The 19635-nt window shown below is 41.0% G+C and overlaps 1 protein-coding gene across 20 annotated transcripts in view; it reads right to left on the reverse strand.

The window, feature by feature from the left end:
• ANKRD55 (ankyrin repeat domain 55) overlaps window positions 1–19635 on the reverse strand; it is a 462869-nt gene that overhangs the window by 118793 nt on the left and 324441 nt on the right. For 16 of the 20 annotated variants that reach the window (XM_079916383.1, XM_079916378.1, XM_079916387.1 and 13 more), the window contains 2 exons: window positions 8963–9117; window positions 7712–7925 (listed from right to left, as the gene is read on the reverse strand). The exons of 2 other annotated variants lie outside the window; for them this stretch is intronic. The gene's annotated coding sequence lies outside the window, so the exon portion shown is untranslated. Of the gene's footprint in view, window positions 1–7711; window positions 7926–8962; window positions 9118–15750; window positions 15807–19635 lie in introns of those variants that run through there. 2 more of the 20 variants (XM_079916381.1, XM_079916390.1) reach the window with 2 other exon arrangements.

The raw sequence follows: 19635 nt of genomic DNA on the forward strand, positions 1-19635 counted from the left end.
TTTAATGTCCATGATCCCCCCTTGCTATCTTGCTTTCATGATTTCAATCACAACTCCCATGGATAATAATATGTTTATAAAGAAAAGATAATTTGTATTAAGAGTTTATGATGGGACAGAGGCTATGCTAGGCTCTTTATGAGTATTGTTTCATTTAATTCTCACAAGAACCCAAGGAGATAGGTAGCATTAATAGCTCCATTTTCAGATGGGGATATTAAGGCTTGGAGGGGTTACGTCACTTGCCCAAAGTTCAGGAGTCAGAGTTTGAACAGAGGTAGCCTAACTCCAGACCTAAGCTCTGAATTGTACTATTAATAAATCAACAAAAACACTTTGAGCATTGACTATATGCAAGACATTCAGCCAGGCTCTATGAAGGATGGGGCTTCCAGTCTAGATGAGGTGTCTGGACATTTACATAACACATGTCAGTGACACATTGTATGATGAGCATGACAAAACAATAAGTCAATAATAGGCTATGGTGAGAGTCTTAGTCTTTTCTTTCTTTCTTTCTTTTTTTTTTTTTGGTGCCAGGGACCTCTTTGGCAATCTAGTAAAACCTATAGACTCCTTATTAGGATAAATGCATAAAAGAACAAGTGTACAATTGCAAAGAAAACCAATTATACAGCAATATAGTAAAAAAAAAAGTTTTAAAATGTTGTAATATGGCAGTATATAAGCGTCTGTATTAACACATTACATAGCATGATTTAGTGGTAGCTTTGATAACTACAGTAATTTTGAAGTAGGGCTGAGCATGAACAGTATTATAAGATATCTATAAGAAACATATGATATGAAAATATTTGTGATTTCTATTGGTGACAGTCACATTACATCTACTGCCACTGTGATTTGTGACTGAAGTAAATGCTACATTCAGTTAGAGGTTAGTGAAAATAGTTTTCCATTCAAGTTTCAAGCATCTCCTCAAAACACCTCAGGGTATCCTGAGCCCCAAGTTAAGAACTCAAGTGGTTTAAAGGAAGGAACAATCACTTGTGGTCTGGAGACCCCAGGGAGCAGATATTATATTTTTTATCACATTTTTCTTTTCTTTTTATTTATTTTTATTATTATTTTTTTTTTTGCGGTACGCGGGCCTCTCACTGCTGTGGCCCCTCCCGCCGCGGAGCACAGGCTCCGGATGCGCAGGCCCAGCGGCCATGGCTCACCGGCCCAGCTGCTCCGCGGCATGAGGGATCCCCCTGGACCAGGGCACGAACCCGTGTCCCCTGCATCGGCAGGTGGACCCTCAACCACTGCGCCACCAGGGAAGTCCCATTTTTCTTTTATTTTTAATTGCAGTAAAAACATATAAAGTTTACTATCTTAACCATTTTTAAGCGTAAAATTCAGTAGTGTTAAGCATACTCACGCTGCTGTGTAACAAATCTCCAGGACTTTTTCATCTTGCAAAACTTAAACTCTATATCCATTAAACATTAACTCCCACTTCCCCTTCCTCTCAGTCCTTGGCAATCACCGTTCTGCTTTCTTTTCCTATAAATTTAACCACTTTAAGTATGTTGTAAAAGTGGAATAATGCAATATTTGTCTTATTTCACTTAGCATAAGTTCCTCACAGTTCACCATGTTGTAGCACATGACAGGATGGAGCAGATATCGTTAAGCTATTTTACAGTTAGGCAGAGAGTAATGGCTTGCTAAATGATGCACAATGAATTAACCCATGCTTCTGCTGGCTCTTCAGTTTCTCAGTCCCATGCATGTTCCCTTATACAGTACTAATGAACTTGGAAAGTAGTCTCCAGCTATATGGTAATGGAAAAAGTCTCTTTTTGAAGTTATCAGGTCATAAGACATCATAGAGATCGCCACTTTGAGAACCAGTGACAATGGAGGAGAAGTGCAGTGGGCACAGAGGGGCCAGAGTTGTAGGAAACCAAGTGGATGTAAGTGCAAACTGCTTCTCATTTCCAGAGCTCTCCAAACCCAATGTCTCAGTCCCAGAGAGTGTAAATGTTACGTATTTACTTTTAATTGGAGTGTAATTGCTTTACAGTGTTGTGTTAGTTTCTGCTGTATAATGAAGTGAATCAGCTCTATGCATACATATGACCCCTCCCTCTTGGACATCCCTCCCAACACCCTCTGCCATCCCACCCATCTAGGTCACCACAGAGCACCAAGCTGAGCTCCCTGTGCTATTCAGCAGGTTCCCACTAGCTATCTATTTTACACATGGTAGTATATATGTCAATCCTAATCTTCCAATTCATCCCACCCTCCCCTTCCCCCCCATTTCCATATGTCCATTCTCTACGTCTGCGTCTCTATTCCTGCCCGGCAAATAGGTTCATCTGTACCATTTTTCTAGATTCCACATATATGCATTAATATACAATATTTGTTTTTCTGTTTCTGACTTACTTCACTTTGTATGACAGACTCTAGGTCCATCCACATCTCTACAAATGACCCAGTTTTGTTCCTTTTTATGGCTGAGTAATAGTCCATTGTATACATGTACCACATCTTCTTTATCCATTCCTCTGTTGATGGACATTTAGGTTGCTTCCATGTCCCGGCTATTGTAAACAGAGCTGCAATGAACATTGAGGTGCATGTGTCTTTTTGAATTATGGTTTTATCAGGGTATATGCCCAGTAGTGGGATTGCTGGGTCATATGGTAGTTCTATTTTTAGTTTTTTAAGGAACCTCCATATGTATTTTCATTGTGCTATGTATTTCCACATACTAGTTCTTCTTGTTGCTCTGTAATAAACAGACTTTCTCATTGCTCACTAAATAGACACATTCTTGCAATGTTATCACATCTAAGGGGACTAAATTCCTGCATCTGGGAGAGGTTATTTTGCAAGATCGTGTGGCCTTGTCTCTCTAATATTCCTTCATGAAAAAGCAATGGTAAAACCACAACTTTGAATATCAGAAAGTGAATTTGGACATATTTCAGTAATTGTGAACAGTAATGTTTAATTTCAAGAGTGAGGTTTCTGTTATAGCTTTTCACATTTTGTACTAGGCTGGCAAATGTAACTGACATAATGACAATGGGGAATTACAATTCATTACACTGCATGATGAAAATCTTTAACAGAAACCTCACTCTTCAAATTAAACTAGGCTGTTTATAATTATTGACACCTACTCTAACTCACTTTCTGGTATTCAGAGCTGTGGTTTTTGCAACTGCTTTCTCTAGGAGAAATACTGATGTTTCTGGACTACAAGCAACATATGGTATCAAGATGTGGTTTACTTTGCATTTCCCTGGTGAGTAATGTTGCCAAGAATCTTTTCAGTTGTATGCTGACCATTTTGGTATCCTCTTTTGTGAAGTACCTGGTCAGGATTCTTGCCCAATTTAAAAAATTGTGTAGAATTTCTAAAGAAGAGTATTTTCTAGATATAAATGCTCTGCCAGGTGTGTGTATGTATATGTGTGTGGGTGTGCACACGCGCATGCGCCAGTCTCAAGTTTTCTTTTTCTTTTCTCTGAATAGTGTCGTTCATTGAATGGAATTTCTTAATTTATCAATTAAATCCAACTTATCGATATTTTGTTGTGTTCTGTTTAAGAAACTGTGGCCTACCCCAAAGTCCTGAAAATATTTCCGTGTTTTCTTCTAGAATCTTTATTGTTTTACTTTATACTTTTAAGTATATGATCCATCTTGAGTTAATTTCTGTGTATGGTGTGAAAAAGGGTCAAGTTTCCTTTTTTTTCCATATGGATATCCATTTGAGCCAGCACAATTTATTGAAAAGACCATCCTTCTTCCGCTGAATTTCTGTAATGTCTTCGTTGTAAATCAAGTGATTGATCATATACGTATGGATCTGTTTCTAAACTCTATTCTATTCCATGGTCTATTGTCTATTCTTGTACCAAGACCACACTTTAAAATTAGTCTAGCTTTGATATTTGGTTTGTTTTTCCTCTTCATGATTACCTTAGTTATAATAGGTCCTTTGTATTTCCATATAAATTTTACAAATAGCTTGTCAATTTCCACCAATTAAAGAAAACTGCTGAGATCTTTATTGGAATTGCTTTGAATTTATAGATGAATTGGAGAGAACTGATATCTTAAAAATCTTACATCTTTGAATTCCATGTTCATGGTATATTCCTTCATTTATTTAGGTTTTCTTTTACTTTCCTCAGCAATTTTCTGTATATTTCAGTGTAGAATTTCTGGTCATCTTTCATTTGATTTATTTGACATAATTGATGCTTTTGGTGCTTTCAAAATTTTACTATCTAGTTGCTCGCTTCTTTTTTAAAAAAAAATTTTTATTGGAGTATAGTTGATTTACAATGTTGTGTTAGGCCTGCTTTTTCAAAAATAGAGTTACTTCTCTGTTGAAATTCTTCAACTTTTCTTCTATTTTGACTAACATTTCCTACATTTTCTTGAACATAGTAATCATGGTTATTTTAAACTCCCTGTCAGTTCATGTCAATATCTAACTTGCCTATAAATCTTTCTCCATTAAATATATTTTTCATTTGGATTTCAGTAATTCAGTTTTTAAATTTTTTATTATATTTTTGCATGCATTGAAAATTTTGGTTAAATGCCAGATGTCATTAATGAAAAATTATAGAGACTTGAGATGATGTTTTCTTCCAAGGTTGTTTTCTTCTTGTAGGCAAATAGACAAGTCTTGTGAAAACCTGGTTTCATGCTTTTTTGGGCTAATTTATTTCGATTTTCCCCTATTTTTATAGATTGGTTTTTATTCCTAAGGAATGGCTCTTACTCTTAGGGCATGACCCTTCTGAGGTTTCAGTTCAAAGCCTGGGATATTTACCAAAATACTTCCCCCTTAGCAAGGCTTTAATTATGATTTCTGCTCCCCTGGTACTACTGAAATCTTGGATCAGCTCTTTAGCTATCCAGGTGCTTTCTTCTCTTCCCGTCCCCGCCCCCACCCCACCCCTGCCTTTTAGTTTCACCCTGTGCAAGCTCAGCTTAGGAATCCATCACTTTAGGGAAATGTGTATGCAGAATTTTAGGTTCCTTCTCTGATGTTCTCATTTTTCCGGGACTTTGCTCTCTAGTAGCAAACTCTAAACTACTCCAAACTCTGACTTCTGCCTTTTCAGCCCAGTAAGACTATTGTTTTCCATACCCCCATTTATAAATGTCTTCAGGGAAATAGCTCAGATAAATGTGGCCTTTCCTTCAAGTCTTGTCTGTGTTTGTTGTCTGCAATGCCTCAGACAATTGTTTTATGTATTTTGTCTGACACTTAAAGTTGTTTTTTCAGTCAGGGTTAGTATGATGCCAGCTATTCCACCATGGCTGTGCATTGCAGGACTATTTTTGTGGAAAAATATAACAAAAATTGCCCTAAATCCCTTTTTCAGATGCATCAACTCATCTAAGATCTGAGGTTAGGGTGGGACGTAAGGGGAAAGAAGAAAAGATAAATTATTATTCATTCAGGATGAAGCTCAGGCAGTACATAAATGACTTTCTAACCTTTGAAAACATTATGAAAATTAAATTTAAAGGATTAACCCTGATAACAATGAATCAAACTCATGCTTCTTCATACTCATTTTCAAAGGGAAAAACGTGAAACCACATGTGGCTCCAGCACTTTCTGCTGAAAATTATTTTAAAACATAACTTGTCATGACTTTAGTTGGGCACATTCACAGGGCTCAATGGGAGTTAAAAGGAAAAGCACACATAACCATAACTGACCTAAAACTTTGAGGTAAAAGTTACTTAAAACAATGAACTCTTAAGAACTCAGAGGTATGGCAAGAACGTTTGTACAGGCAACGTAGGGAGGGTGAAGTGGAAAGGAAAAGAGTAGATAAATTCTTAAGGTGGTGGGTTTCTCAGATCTGCAAGAGCATTGATATAGGGAACAGGAGTGGCTATAAGAGTCATCCCGGGGATGATACAATCCAGCTTCCTGTGTCTCCTCCCCTTCTACTCAGTGACCCTCCCAAGGCACCTTGGGTCCTGATGCTACTCAGCGTTCCCAGTCCTGTGATCCCAGGCCTGTTGTTAGCAAGGGGACTTGGACAGAGGGTGTGGAATTTAAGAGCTAGATTTGCCATTTACTGGCTTGTGACCTTCACCAAGTTACTTAATGAATCTGTTAAGAACCTTTTGATTGCAAGTAAATGGAAACCAAGTCTCAAAGGCTTAAACAAGAAGAGTAACTTATTATCTTAAATAATAAGAAGTCCAAGTTACAACATCTTTAGAGTGGGTTAATTGTCTCGATAACATCATGAAGATGTTATCTTCTTTCCATCTTTCTACTCTGTCATCTTTATGTATCAGTATCATCTTTAGCTACTTTTCTTGGTTCCCTGAGTCACATCCAGACACAACATCCAATGGAAGAAAAAGAAAATTTTCTTCCTGCTTATCTCTTTTTATTAGCTAGTAATCCTTTCCCAGAAGCCCCCAGGAGACCTCATCTCATGAATTACTGAAAATAACTAGGTCACTTGTTCCCACCTAAGCCAAACCCCAGCAAGGAGAATGGGGTTCCTCTCAAATCTGTGTACAAGCCAGAGTCACCTGGGGAGGGATGGACATTTGAATTAAATTTAAACTCTGCCAACAAGGAAGGAGCTTATTGGGTAAACAACCACTGGTGTCCACTACACTTAAATTTGCTGAACCTCATTTTCTTTATCTGCAACATGTGGGAATAATATCATCTGGTTTATAGGGTTGTTATAAGGATTAAATAGAATAATCCATAGATTATTTCTCCAAAAATTCCCCCAAGACTTGTTTTTAAAGTCTCTGAGTATCTCATAGACACACACTAATGGATGGCAAAGTCCTATCAAAGTGTATACAGTCAAGTGGGTAGAACAGTCTCTCTTCCTTGGTGTAAGGTCTACAGTATTGATAATATCTCAGGTGCTATATTATACAATAGGTGCTTTACATATATTTTTTTCTAATCCTGCCAACAAAAATGTAGTCATGCATGTTCTTCATTTATTCTCTCAGTCAACATATATTTGATTGCCAGTAATCTCATTTTACAGACAATGAAAATGAGGTTTAGAGAGGTTGAATAATGTTCAAAGTGACACAACTAGTAAGTGGAGAAATTAGATTTGTGCTTAGGTCTGTCTGACTCCACTCTTTGCAAATCTCTTATGACTTCCTTTCCTGAAAGCTTCCTGGTGTTCTCTTTCACCAAGCTTAGTCTATTGAAAAAAGGAGTGGCTGGGAGCCATTGCAAGGTGTCAATTCACACTCTAAGATCTGCAGGAAAGAGCTGTCTGTTGTTTGTTGGCCCACACCCGTCACCAAGCTGCCCTGGAACGTTGGGTTAGTTCTGCTCTGCTCCAGCAGGTGGCAGGTTGGTATCATTCAGCGCTTGCCTTCTTTACTTGTGAGGAAGCGATAAAGGGGTGAGAATGATTTTCCTGGAAAACTGTAGAAATCAGACTCATCACTTTTTGGTCCCACTCCGTAGGAAGAGCAGCTGACCCTTTTCAGCTGCTGTCATGTATGAAGTGAGGGATGAAATAAACTGCGTTTGAATTCACCTTTTTACTTTTGAAAGGTGCTCTCATATATTTCATACACATTCATCCCAGTTACAAATGTTAAGATGCTTAGGACAGATATTGTCAGCTATTGTTCTCAATTCTATCGTTTTATTCACTTAATCACCATGAGCTTCCTAAAGCAGAGGGTAGGAGTTACTTACCTTTGGGCACTCGACGCCAGGCACCGTGCTGGGTATTTGTAGAGTACATTTGTGAATTACTTGAAGTAAGATGATCTGGGTTTGAGCTTTGACTTGGTCATTTCCTATTTGGGAGGCTCTTAGTAAGTCATTTGCTTTCTGAGTCTCAGTTTCCTCATTGGCAGCACACTGAGGATAATGATGCTGGTGATGATGATGATAATTCTTAAGCTCACTGGTTGTGAGAATGAAAGGCATATGAAAAGGACTTGTAAAGCACCTGTTAGAGATAGGTGTTACTTTTAGGTGACCGGGCAAAGTTGTAAAATATATTAGTGGTTGATACTTTCTCACAGGAATTAGAATATAAAGTACCTGGAACCAGAATTTAGGCAGACCCCACTGGGGACATTTCACCTCTGGTTGTCATTTCCTGCCCACAGCTCAAGTACTTATCTTCATCACTGAACATGGAGAATCACTGAAGTGATCTATTGATACTTATTGTCTGTCCTGGCTCCAATTCTACCTTCCTCAATCCAAGTTTCTAAAGGTATTATTCCAGGAGGTCCTCCCATAACCTAGCTTCAGTCTGCTTTCCCCTCTGACCACCATTTCCCACCCGCTCATGTCCATGCACAGAGCATCTGCAGCAGGTTGACTCTGGGAACCCCAGCTTGTCTTGTGCATGTTCACATCTCTGCCTGTGTGTGCTCTCACTCTCTCTCCTTCTTCTCTTTCCCCCCGAACCACACTCATTCTTCACGATCTCTCCTCCAAGAAGGCTTCCTCTAGCCCACATTGATCTCCCCCCTTAGAACTCCCACTGCTCTTATGAGGCAGTATAGGTCACTGAATATTTAAAGACATGGTCTTTGGTGTCAAACATCCTGGAATCAAATCCTCCAAGTTATATAAACTTTGTGTGCCTCAGTTTCCTTACCCTTAAAATAAGAATAATAATAGTCCTACTTCATAAAGCTGTTTTGAGGATTTAACGAGATAATGTATATAAAGCGTTCGACACAATACCTGGAATAGAGTAAGGACTCGGTACACAGTAGCTATTACGATTACCATTATTATCATTAAACACATTACTTGATATTTCTTTACTGCCTTTTTGGATTATGCCTCCTCCTCCTAGGAAGACTGTCAGCTTCCTGTATTCAGAGACCATACTTTATGTTTCTCTGTGGCCCTGGCATTGCCCTGTGCATTCCCTAAACAAGAGAGGTGTACCACAACTTGTTATTGCTCAGTCAGTCTTACCTTATAGTAAGAAGTAAAACTGATCCTCAAGCTAACTTTTCGCAAAGCCATGTAGATACTGGTTGAAGATGCCATTGCCACATGCCAAGAATCTCTACAGAGTCTTCTGATCATTAGACACTGGCCATTCAAAATCCATACAGCAGTCTGTATAACTGTAATATACATTTAATTAAAACAAAGAGATTATTTTCTACACAATTTGGCATTATCTGTAGGATAGGAAAGAAGCGAAAAAGGAGAAAAATGTGACAAGTGACCAAATGATATTGATGAAGAAAAGGATATTTTTACAGTTTACCAAGAGAGGATAATGAGATTGAGTGGAATATCTTCTTTCCCCACACCCCAGCTCTGGGGTTTTGTGATGTCAGTGATGAATAATGGCCCAGGTCCAGGATTCTGCTGCTTTTCTCCTTTAGTTTCCAGGATTCTCAAAAGAAGCACTAAACTGCTTTTTCTTTCCCTGCCAGGGGTGGATATGGTTGCAAAGCTCTTCTCAGCCCCAAATGAAGATGATTGTACCTGTGGTCTCAGGAGATTCAGCTCTATTTCTCAAGCCTTTTGTATGTGTGCTGGGAAACCCTAGGGTGAAATGTCACTTCTCTAGAGAGTTAGGGGATCTTTCACCACAACAAAGTAGCTTGATCTCACACCGGGTCTGAGCCTTACCCTGGGGTCCCTCTGCTGGCTGTGAGAAACAAGAGCAGAAAGCAGTTCTTTGGGATAAGAAACTATGAATTTTGTCTTTGAAGGTAATACATAGAGACAAGAATGTTCCTGTTCGGTTGGGGCAGTCGTACTTGGGTTATGGTATAAAATGAGGAGAGAAGACCGAGCTAGCAATAGCAACACAAGTTTCCCTCCACAAAAAGGATTAACAACTGGATTCAGGTCTCAATCCAAAAATAAAAATTAATCTAATACAGAGTACTGAAAAAAAAAATCTCCTTTGAGGAATACCTGTAATGTACAGCTGTAGTTCGTTTTCAGTGCAAGATCAGAAATCAGCAGACATTGCTCAATCTGTTCGTGTAAACCCACTGGAAGGCGTGCTGCTCACCTACAAGCACTCTGCCTTTCCCCCAGCTTGCTTCAGTCTAGTCTAATTCATGAGTCAGATTACCAAGGTACCATGGTGAGAGGTACCATAGAAATACCAAAGTGAATGGATGGAATCGGACACTCCAGCGTGCTCAATAGATGCAATATCCTAATTATGGACTGGGCTTTGTGGTCCGCTGGCCCGGGGTTTTGTTAACCGCCCTAGCTTCCTACAGGGCTTTGGGGCTTGGCCTCTGCCTACTTTGTTGCTGTGGCTGGTGCTTTTGCTCTGTTAGAGAGACAACAAGAAAACATGGGCTCAGGTGCCAACCCAGGATAGGTGGCTGAAGGGCTTCTTATAAACAAAGGAGGAAGGCCTGGTGTTTGTCACCCAAAGGACCAGAACAATGGAAATCAAAACCAACCACCCAGGTAACAACCTTAAACCTTCTCTTGGTTCATTTTCTGATCAAACAAAATGAAATCCATATGCAATATAATGAGAGTAGAAATATCTACCACTCCAGAGGAGAAACAGATGAAGAGTTTTAAAAATTTAAGGAACATCAATGAGAAATAGATGGCATCAGGTAGGAAATTCTGGCAATACAGCGAACATGGAATTAGGCAACCCCTGAGGAGGACTCCTGTGCAGTCAGGGAACGGGCAGTGCTCTGAAGGGGCCTTGGCCATCTCTGAGATGCAACACATCCTAGCAGCCAGTGGGGGTCAGAGGTGTTCTATGTTTTAGAGAGAGTTCAGGCTGCGTCTACTGTTCGACACCTTTAACCTCAAGACCTACAAATCCTGCTAATGGGAACCCAGCTGGAGCTCCCCTGGAGTTCAAACTTCTTTCCAGGAAGAGCAGGACCATGAAAACAGGAGGTGGCTGATCTCAGATGCTTCACCATAAAGTTTGGTTTTGACTTGGAAACAATTTGCTTGTTTTCTATCTTCTTGCACTTGCTCTCTTTCCATTCCACTTGCTTCCAACAAGAACCTGTTGGTCATGGATAAAGGCAGTCATGTCTCTTAAAGTCAAGTCTATGGACACTCGGAAGCATGGAGTCTAATCGAGTTCCCCAACGTGTATCTCTTTTAAGTCAGTGGCAGTCTGAAGACAATGCTTAAGTTGGTGGGTGATCTAACTAGTTTATGGGTGTATGTATCCAGGCTGGAAGTGCTCATACATACTCATGAGAGCTAATTGTGTACATTTCTTCCTACCACCAAGTTAAGTGATATCATGTTGGTAGCTTGACATTGGCCATGGTGGGAGTACTTACACCACAGAAAGAAGCAAATGCTGCAAATCAGGACTCTTTTTTTTCTGCCCTTGGTGTGATTCTCTTCACTTATTATTTTTTTTGAATTACTATTTTTTAAATTGAAGTATAGTTGATTTACTATATTTTGTTAGTTTCAGGTGTACAGCATAGTGATTCAGTTTTTTTCTGATTATATTCTATTACAGGTTATCACAAGATATTGAATATAATTCCCTATACTATACAGTAAATCCTTGTTGCTTATCTATTTTATGTGTAGTAGTTTGTATCTGTTAATCCCAAACTCCTAATTTATCCCTCTCTCCCTTTCCCCTTTGGTAACCATAAGTTTGTTTCTAAGTCTGTGAGTCTGTTTCTGTTTTGTATATAGATTCATTTGTATTATTTTTTAGATTCCACATTTATATTTTTAGATATCATTTAGTATTTGTATATATATACATATATATATTTGTGGATATACATATATATGAATCAATTTGCTGTACACCAGAAACTAATACAACATTGTAAATCAACTATATGTCAATAAAGAAAGAAAAAGCAGGGAACAAGGAAGATTGAGGAAACAAGTCAATATAATGGGGTAATGAGAGCCAGATTTCTCACTAAGAGAAGCGAGTATGAATATAGAAAGAGAGAAAGCTGGAATGAGCCATGTGGTATAGGATTAGAACCAGAAGTTTTGGTTTAAACTTAGAGATCTTAATATGGAGAGTTAGATGCAGAAATAAATACTGATGTACAGTTCTGTGTACGTATGCACATCTATATCTTCATACATATGCACATGCATACACATGTGCACACATACATAAGTACGTATATTTCCTAGCTCTGTCCCTGACTGAGCTTGGGAATAGTGAAACCCCAATAACCATGAGCCTGCCTAGAGCCCAGATCTTGGTTTCTAGATACCATTCTCCAATAAAAGGAAACAGGGTTCTTTGGAGAAACGGTTGACTCCAGGGATGAAGTAGGAAAAATATAAGGCAAGTTTAGAACATCTCATTATTCTAGGAGATAAGCAAGTAATCAAAAAGCGATGGAGGGACTTCCCTGGTGGTGGTTAAGAATCCGCCTGCCAATGCAAGGGACACGGGTTTGAGCCCTGGTCCGGGAAGATCCCACACGCCGCAGAGCAACTAAGCCTGTGCACCACAACTACTGAGCCTGCACTCTAGAGCCTGCAAGCCACAACTACTGAGCCTACATGCCACAACTACTGGAGCCCACGCACTCTAGAGCCCACATGCTGCAACTACTGAGGCCTGTGTGCCCAGAGCCCATGCTCCGCAACAAGACAAGCCACCACAATGAGAAACCCGTGCACCACAATGAAGAGTAGCCCCCGCTCGCCACTCAACAAAGACCCAACACAGCCAAAAAAAAAAAAAAAGCATTGGAGACATGTCCAAAGGACACAAAAGATAGCTCAAAGAGGTGCAACTGGTCCAGTATGGGATGATTTGAGTGTCAAAGAAATCATAATATCAGATTATATCCCACTGACTAAAATAGGCATCCATTAATTTATCCTCATGTAAATAAAGTATCACCTCACACTGGTCAGAATGGCCATCATCAAAAAATTTACAAACAATAAATGCTGGAGAGGGTGTGGAGAAAAGGGAAGCCTCCTGCAGTGTTGGTGGGAATGTAAACTGGTACAACCACTATGGAGAACAGTATGGAGGTTCCTTAAAAAACTAAATATAGAACTACCATATGACCCAGCAATACCACTCCTGGGCATATACCCAGAGAAAACCACAATTCAAAAAGCTACATGCACCCCAATGTTTACTGCAGCATTATTTACAATAGCCAAGTCATGGAAGCAACCTAAATGTCCATCAATAAAGGAATGGATAAAGAAAATGTGGTATATATATACAATGGAATGTTACTCAGCCATAAAAAGGAACGAAATAGTGCCATTTGCAGAGACATGGATGGATCTAGAGACTGTCATACAGAGTAAAGTAAGTCAGAAAGAGAAAAACAAATGTCATGTGATATCACTTGTACATGGAATCTAGAGAAATGGTACAGATGACCTTATTTGCAAAGCAGAAACAGAGACACAGATGTAGAGAACAATCTTATGGATACCGAGGAGGGGAGCAGGGGTGGGATGAATTGGGAAATTGGGATTGACATATATATATACTACTATATTATAAAACAGAAAACTAATGAGAACCTACTGTATAGCACAGGGAACTCTGCTCAATGCTCTGTGGTGACTTAAATGGGAAGGAAATCTAAAAAAGAAGGGATATGTGTATAACTGATTCACTTTGCTGTACAGCAGAAACTAATACAACATTGTAAAGCAACTATACTCCAATAAAATTAAAAAAAAATAAGTAAATGAACACATAATGGGAAAAGAATATTCCTCCCTACAGTATAATTCCAGCTAATAAATGTTGAAGGAATTATGGAATTAGAAAAGCATAATTTGAGACTTATAGTGAAATTATTTTAAGCAAAAAGTATCAATAGATACTAAAAGTAGTGGGTGAAAGTCAGATGAAGAATATCATATTTACATGGTCTCAGAATATCTTTCCACAAAACATTAACTGCAGGGGAAAAAAAGAATAACTCTATAGCAGAGAACACTGGTATATACCATACTACTCAAGAGATCAAAGTTGACATCACTAGTGATAGGATAAACCAAGACCATGTGTCATATTATGGGATGCAGTGAAAAGATCCAGCATCACATCTGTGATCATCCTGCCAAAAGTGCATAAACACACCTGAATCAATCATGAGGAGGCAGAAAACAAATCCAAAGTGAGCCATGCCCTTGAAACAAATCCCTTTGTGTGTGTGTGTGTGTGTATACACACATATATATACACACATTTGTGTATACACACACACATATTCTATTGGTTCTGTTGCTCTGGAGAACCTTGACTGATACAGCACCAATTTCGGATTCAGAAGCTTTTGATCACTTAGCTTGCTAATTTTAAGTCTTTCTTCAAAGGTCACACTCTCAGAGAGGCTATTCTGATTACTCTATCAAAAATGAAAATTAATTATCTCTCCATTCCATATCCCTGGTCCTCTGACCCTATTCCACCTTTTCCCCATAGCAATGTTACTTTTCACACGTGTGTTACTGTTTATTGTGTTTATCTTCTGTCTCTCTCCTCCATTAGATAAACTTCATAATGGCAGGTGCTGTAGGACAAGTTCCCTGAGAAAAAAACTCTTGAGATGAGATTTGTGTGCAGGGGATGTTGATCTCAGGAACAGCAGCCACAAGGGACTGAGGCAGCAGGACTGGGCAGAGAGTGGAGTTGCAGTTGCAACAGAGGTCTCAGCTAATCCTGAGGGGAGCCGTGAAGCTGGGACAGTGCTTCAGCGATGTCCTGAATAGAGACAAAGGGGGCTGCGCCTTTGTAGCCACACAGCAACCAGTCATGGGATGCAGGCTGCACCAGGGAAGGGGCATTATGTTGGGTGACACAGCTGCCTTAGGCCAATGGCAATTCCTAGGAGGCCTCAGCTGTGGGTCCTCTTGCTGCAGCATGGTCCTGAATGGTGGATCTGGGCAGTGCATCCCGGCAGCAGTCACTGTAGCAGGATCTTTGTCTATTGCTGTATCCCCGGCTCTCAGAACAGGGTCAGAATTATTGACTGGATGGGTGGATGAATGAATAAATGAGTGTACGAATGAAGGAATGAGCTCCTTTCCAGAAAGGTCAGCATGCACAGACAGGATGCAGCCACCCTTCCCAGTTGGCAAGCAGAATGACTAGAGTGTAAAAATAGAAAATAGGCCAACGTAATCACAGAAACCTTGAAGACGGTTCAGAATTGTAAAAAAACAAAAAGTAGCAAATGGGAGAAGAGAGACACAGGGCTGTTGGAAGGAGTGGCAAGGCTGGAGAGACAGGTAATAAATTTATACTGCAGGGAGTTTCCATGTTTACATGCAGATCCTGAGCAGTTCATTGTAGGACCAGGGTGTGCTGTTACAGGCCTCAGTGGCGGGGGTTAAAGAAAGCATCCTGCTAACACAAGGAACAACTGGCTCCTGGGACAGAACTTGTAACAAGCCTTTTCTCATATCTGTTGACTTAACGCAGGCCAGGGAATTCTCTGAAAGGCAACAAGGCTATAAATCAGCAAGGCCTGTAACATGCATTCTAGGGTCTTGGAGGAAAAGGCAGCACACAAAGGCACCGAGTCTGTCTTTAAGAAAGCCATGGTGAGTGGCCCTGGTGGTCTTGGGGTTAGACTCTGGGGCTGAGAATAGAAAACATCCAGGAGAGGGGAGCAGGGAAGAGCCAGCGAGAGCAGCATGGTATGTTTGTAATGAAACACCTAGCATCCGGGCCTGGAATGGTACCTAGTGGATAATCAGCCCTCGGGGAATATCTGTTGAATGACTGACTAAATAATGGCCCTGGTTCTGTCACTCACCAGCTGCGTGAGCTTGAGGAAGTCCTTTTACTTCTCTGAAACTTGGCCGCCCTGTGTGTAAAATGTTGGGCTCAAACACAAATGGAATCTTTGGGAGGGAATGAACCATGAGAGTTTCTGAGTCTCAAAAAGCATTCAGAGAAGTTCCTGAAGCTCTGAAAAGAAGAGAAATTTAAAAAAAGTCTGCATGGCAGAAAGGATACTGCAGCTTCCTGAGCTAACACAGGCACCCAGGATTGTCAGAACCTGTCATGGCTGCCCTCCCTCCCCCACCTCCACCCCAGTGGGATCTGCAGGCGTAGCAGGTGGCTTTTGTGTCCAGCACTCCAGGGGAAATGCGTTTTCCATTGCTACCTAAAGCGCAACAGACCCCCCCCTCCCCCGGGACAGCTTGACGCCAGGACGAGAGGGAAGAGGCCAATGCTGTCTGATGCCCATTGCAACTCCCATTACATCTGGGGCAGATCTCCCAGATGCCCTGAGGCAGGCAGAAACAGGGCCCATTGCCTGCTCACTTCTGTCAGTGGCCTGATGCAGCACAAAGGACAACAGGCTCCCACTAAGAAAATGAGAGTTCAAATTCTAGCTTTTCTGCTGCTTGCAAACTTAGCAAGTGACTTGATTTCTCTGGATCTGTAAAATGGGAATGATCATCCAACAGCACAGGTATGATCAAGGGGTAGAAGATTCATGAAACCAGCACATTCATTTCCCCTCCTTTCCTCTCCCTCTTCCTGCCTCCTTCATTTTCTCCTTCCCTTTTATGCAAGCAGCCCAGCTAGGTGGAGCAGAGTCTAAGCAAGGCCAAGGACATGAGTTCAACGCCCACATAGGACCAGAGGCCTGCTCCTGTCCTGGCCATGTCAGTCCTAAACAGTCAACTTTTGTGCTCACACCTCCTTATCACAGAGCAAAGGCAGTTTGCCATTGGCCAGTATCACTGTGGACAAATACTATTTACTCAGCAAGGATGCCAAGCATTTTTAATCCCTGACTCATCAGGAGGAGGAATTTGGCACAAGGGGGAATGGGGGTGGGGAATGAAAGAGATGAAACCGAGTGAGGCAAGAATGTAATCATGAGGGTCAGATTCTGCCATTCTGGGACACAGAGGAAGAGGGAGGAGACGGTTTTTTCCCTTAGAAGAGCTGGCATGATGACCCCAATTCTCCCTTTTGTAAAACTGAGGAAGTGGGGTCTATAATGGATGGGTGGGATTTTCCTTCTCTGTCTTGCAATGGCACCTTATGCTGAACCAGGGTTTCTGAATCCATGGGCTGGGATCCCTGCAGAGTGCTGCCCTCATGTAAGGAGCCCTCACAATTACTACATTTGCACTAAGCAGTATTTGTGTGCCCTGTAACAATAAGTGCAAGTGCTCTCATGGAGAAGGCATGTCATTCTCACTTATATCTGGGTCCTTATATTCAAATCAGTTGGAATTTAGACCTGCATTACAGCCAGGCTTGATAGGTAGAATCTCCATTTCTTCAGATGCTCTCTTTTGTCCCATCTCCACCCTCAGGGTTCAACAGCCCAGCCATGGGAATAAACCTCAGAGCAGCTCTTTCCTCTCTACCTGGGGCCGGAGGACCCATGACTGCCTGGACCTTCTCCTGTAGTATTAACCTTCTTGTGAGCTGAGTCTGGGGGCAGGGGCTGAGGAGAGACACTTTGCTCTTCCTGGGTGCAGAAGGACGGTGACTCAGGTGGTGACAGTCCATTTGCTTTCTCCATTTTGGTTGATGGCCTCACTAGGCCTACTCCTTTTTTTCCTCCCAGCCCCCTTTTCTCCATCACTGTCTTAACATCACCTCCCCTGCCCCTTTCCAGGATGCTAAAGATGGTCTTGTCACACCTCTCCACATCTCTTGCTTTCCTAAGATCCTGCCTGCTCTTCTAAGTCTTTCACTCTGTATTTGAGCCATAAAGATTCCTTCTCTGCAGTGCTGTAAGATGCTCTTATCACCAGATCGTATTCTAGCGGGCCCAGAAAATCACCTCAGGTTGAGCGGACCGAGTTGGTATTGAAAACTGAACAGGTTTAGAGGGGGGTAAAAAAGCATCAACTGAGCCCCAACGATGTGCCAGGGAATTTATGTGCAATATATACTTAGTCCTCACAGCATTTTTCTGAGATACTTTTATTCTTATTTTATGGATGAGCAAATTAAGGCTCAGAGAAGTTGAGTACCTGAGCTGAGGTCTCAGTTAGCAAATTACAGTTATAATTTACCCGAAGTCTGGGAATTTCCTGGCAGTCCAATGGTTAGGACTCTGCATTGTCACTGCTGGGGCCCAGGTTCAAGCCCTGGTCAGGGAACTAAGATCCCGCAAGAGTGCAGCACAGCCAAAAAATGAAAAAAAAAACCAAACAACTTATCACAGGTCTGTCTGAGTCTGGAGCTCACCCTTGTTTCTACACTTTGACCTCTCATTGACACCACAGTAATCTTCACATCCACCTCTGGCTGATGCAATTTCATCTTAACTCTCAGGAACATCTGATGTGTCAGGTTCAAATTTAATCATAGCACACTATAAGTTATAGTTGGAGAAGCAGAAATAAGTGTGTCAAGATGATTTATATGGTGATAATGAGACATAACCTCTGATAATTTGATCTGAGTTGAAAGATGCTAAGTGTGAGTGAGTGTGTGTATGTGTGTATGTGAGAGAGAGAGAAAGAAAGAAAAAACACATCCAGGAAATTAATAAAAGCATCAGTGTCTGGCCACTTGTCCTGAATACTGAGGCACAATGAGAGAGCAGCTCAGGAAATGCTTTTAATGAACAGAGACTCTGACTTGGGAGGAATATATTATCCAAGATCAGGAAAACCTTAAACTCTTCTCAACTAGTGTTTTATTCTAAAGAAATACTGCATATAATTTATTATTCATAAAAACATATTATGTTGTTTTAAGCAGAAACACACATAAAACAAGACTATGTATTGATCAGTTGGTGAAAATGTGACCAGAGGCTTGCAGGAAACTGACCCTGAAGTTCCTCTAGGAGCAATGGCTTAGTATTTGCTAATTCAGTGTTTGCAATGGCTTTATAGAACATAATGAGCATAAATCATGAGGACTGACTGTATATTGCCTGTTTTCATCATCTCTACCACTAGACAGTACACTCCTTGAGGAGAGACCTCATGTCTGTTTTCCTAATCACTAGATTCCTGCAATCCCCTGTTACGCAGTAGGAGTCAAATAAATCCTTTTCTAAATGAATGAATGAATGAACTAAAGTTAGGAAGAGAATCATGACAGTGCAGAATCACAGAAGTCAAGGGAGTTTTGAGAAGGAGTGAGTAATCATCAATGTAGCCAAAGCAGAGGCGTTGGTGGAGTAAGGAGGGGAAAGTGTCCATTAAGTTGGCGGACGGGAAGTCATTCATGGCCTAGGAGAGGAGGGCATTCAGCTCAGGGAGGAGGGCAGAAGGCAGACTGCAGTGGTCTGAGGAATGTTCAATGAGGAAGACGGAAAAATAAACAAAGGCCACCGTTTTGAGAAGTTTGGGTGAGAAGGCGAGGAAAGAGATTCGACAGGAGCTAGAGGAGCATCTGGCTGAGAGGTGGGTGTTTCAGGACTGGAGAAGCTCTCCCATAAGTATACGCTGAGGGAAAGTAGAGGTGGAAGAGAGAGGTGGAAAAACAGATGTGGTTCAGGGAAGACATTGGACTCTGAACAAGAAGAGGGAGATCTCAGTCTTACAAACTAGGGAAAAGGGAAAATAAAGGATGAGCATGGATGTGAGTATATTTAGGGTGAAGGAGGCAGGAAGTGGCAGGAGATCCTTCCCGATTGCCTCGCTTTTTCTTGGTGCAGTAGGGGCCAGGTGCAACGTTAAAGAAGGAGAAGGAAGGCTCCTGAAGG

This window comes from Stenella coeruleoalba (genome assembly GCF_951394435.1).
Source record: "Stenella coeruleoalba genome assembly, chromosome: 3".
Classification (NCBI taxonomy): Eukaryota; Metazoa; Chordata; class Mammalia; order Artiodactyla; family Delphinidae; genus Stenella; species Stenella coeruleoalba.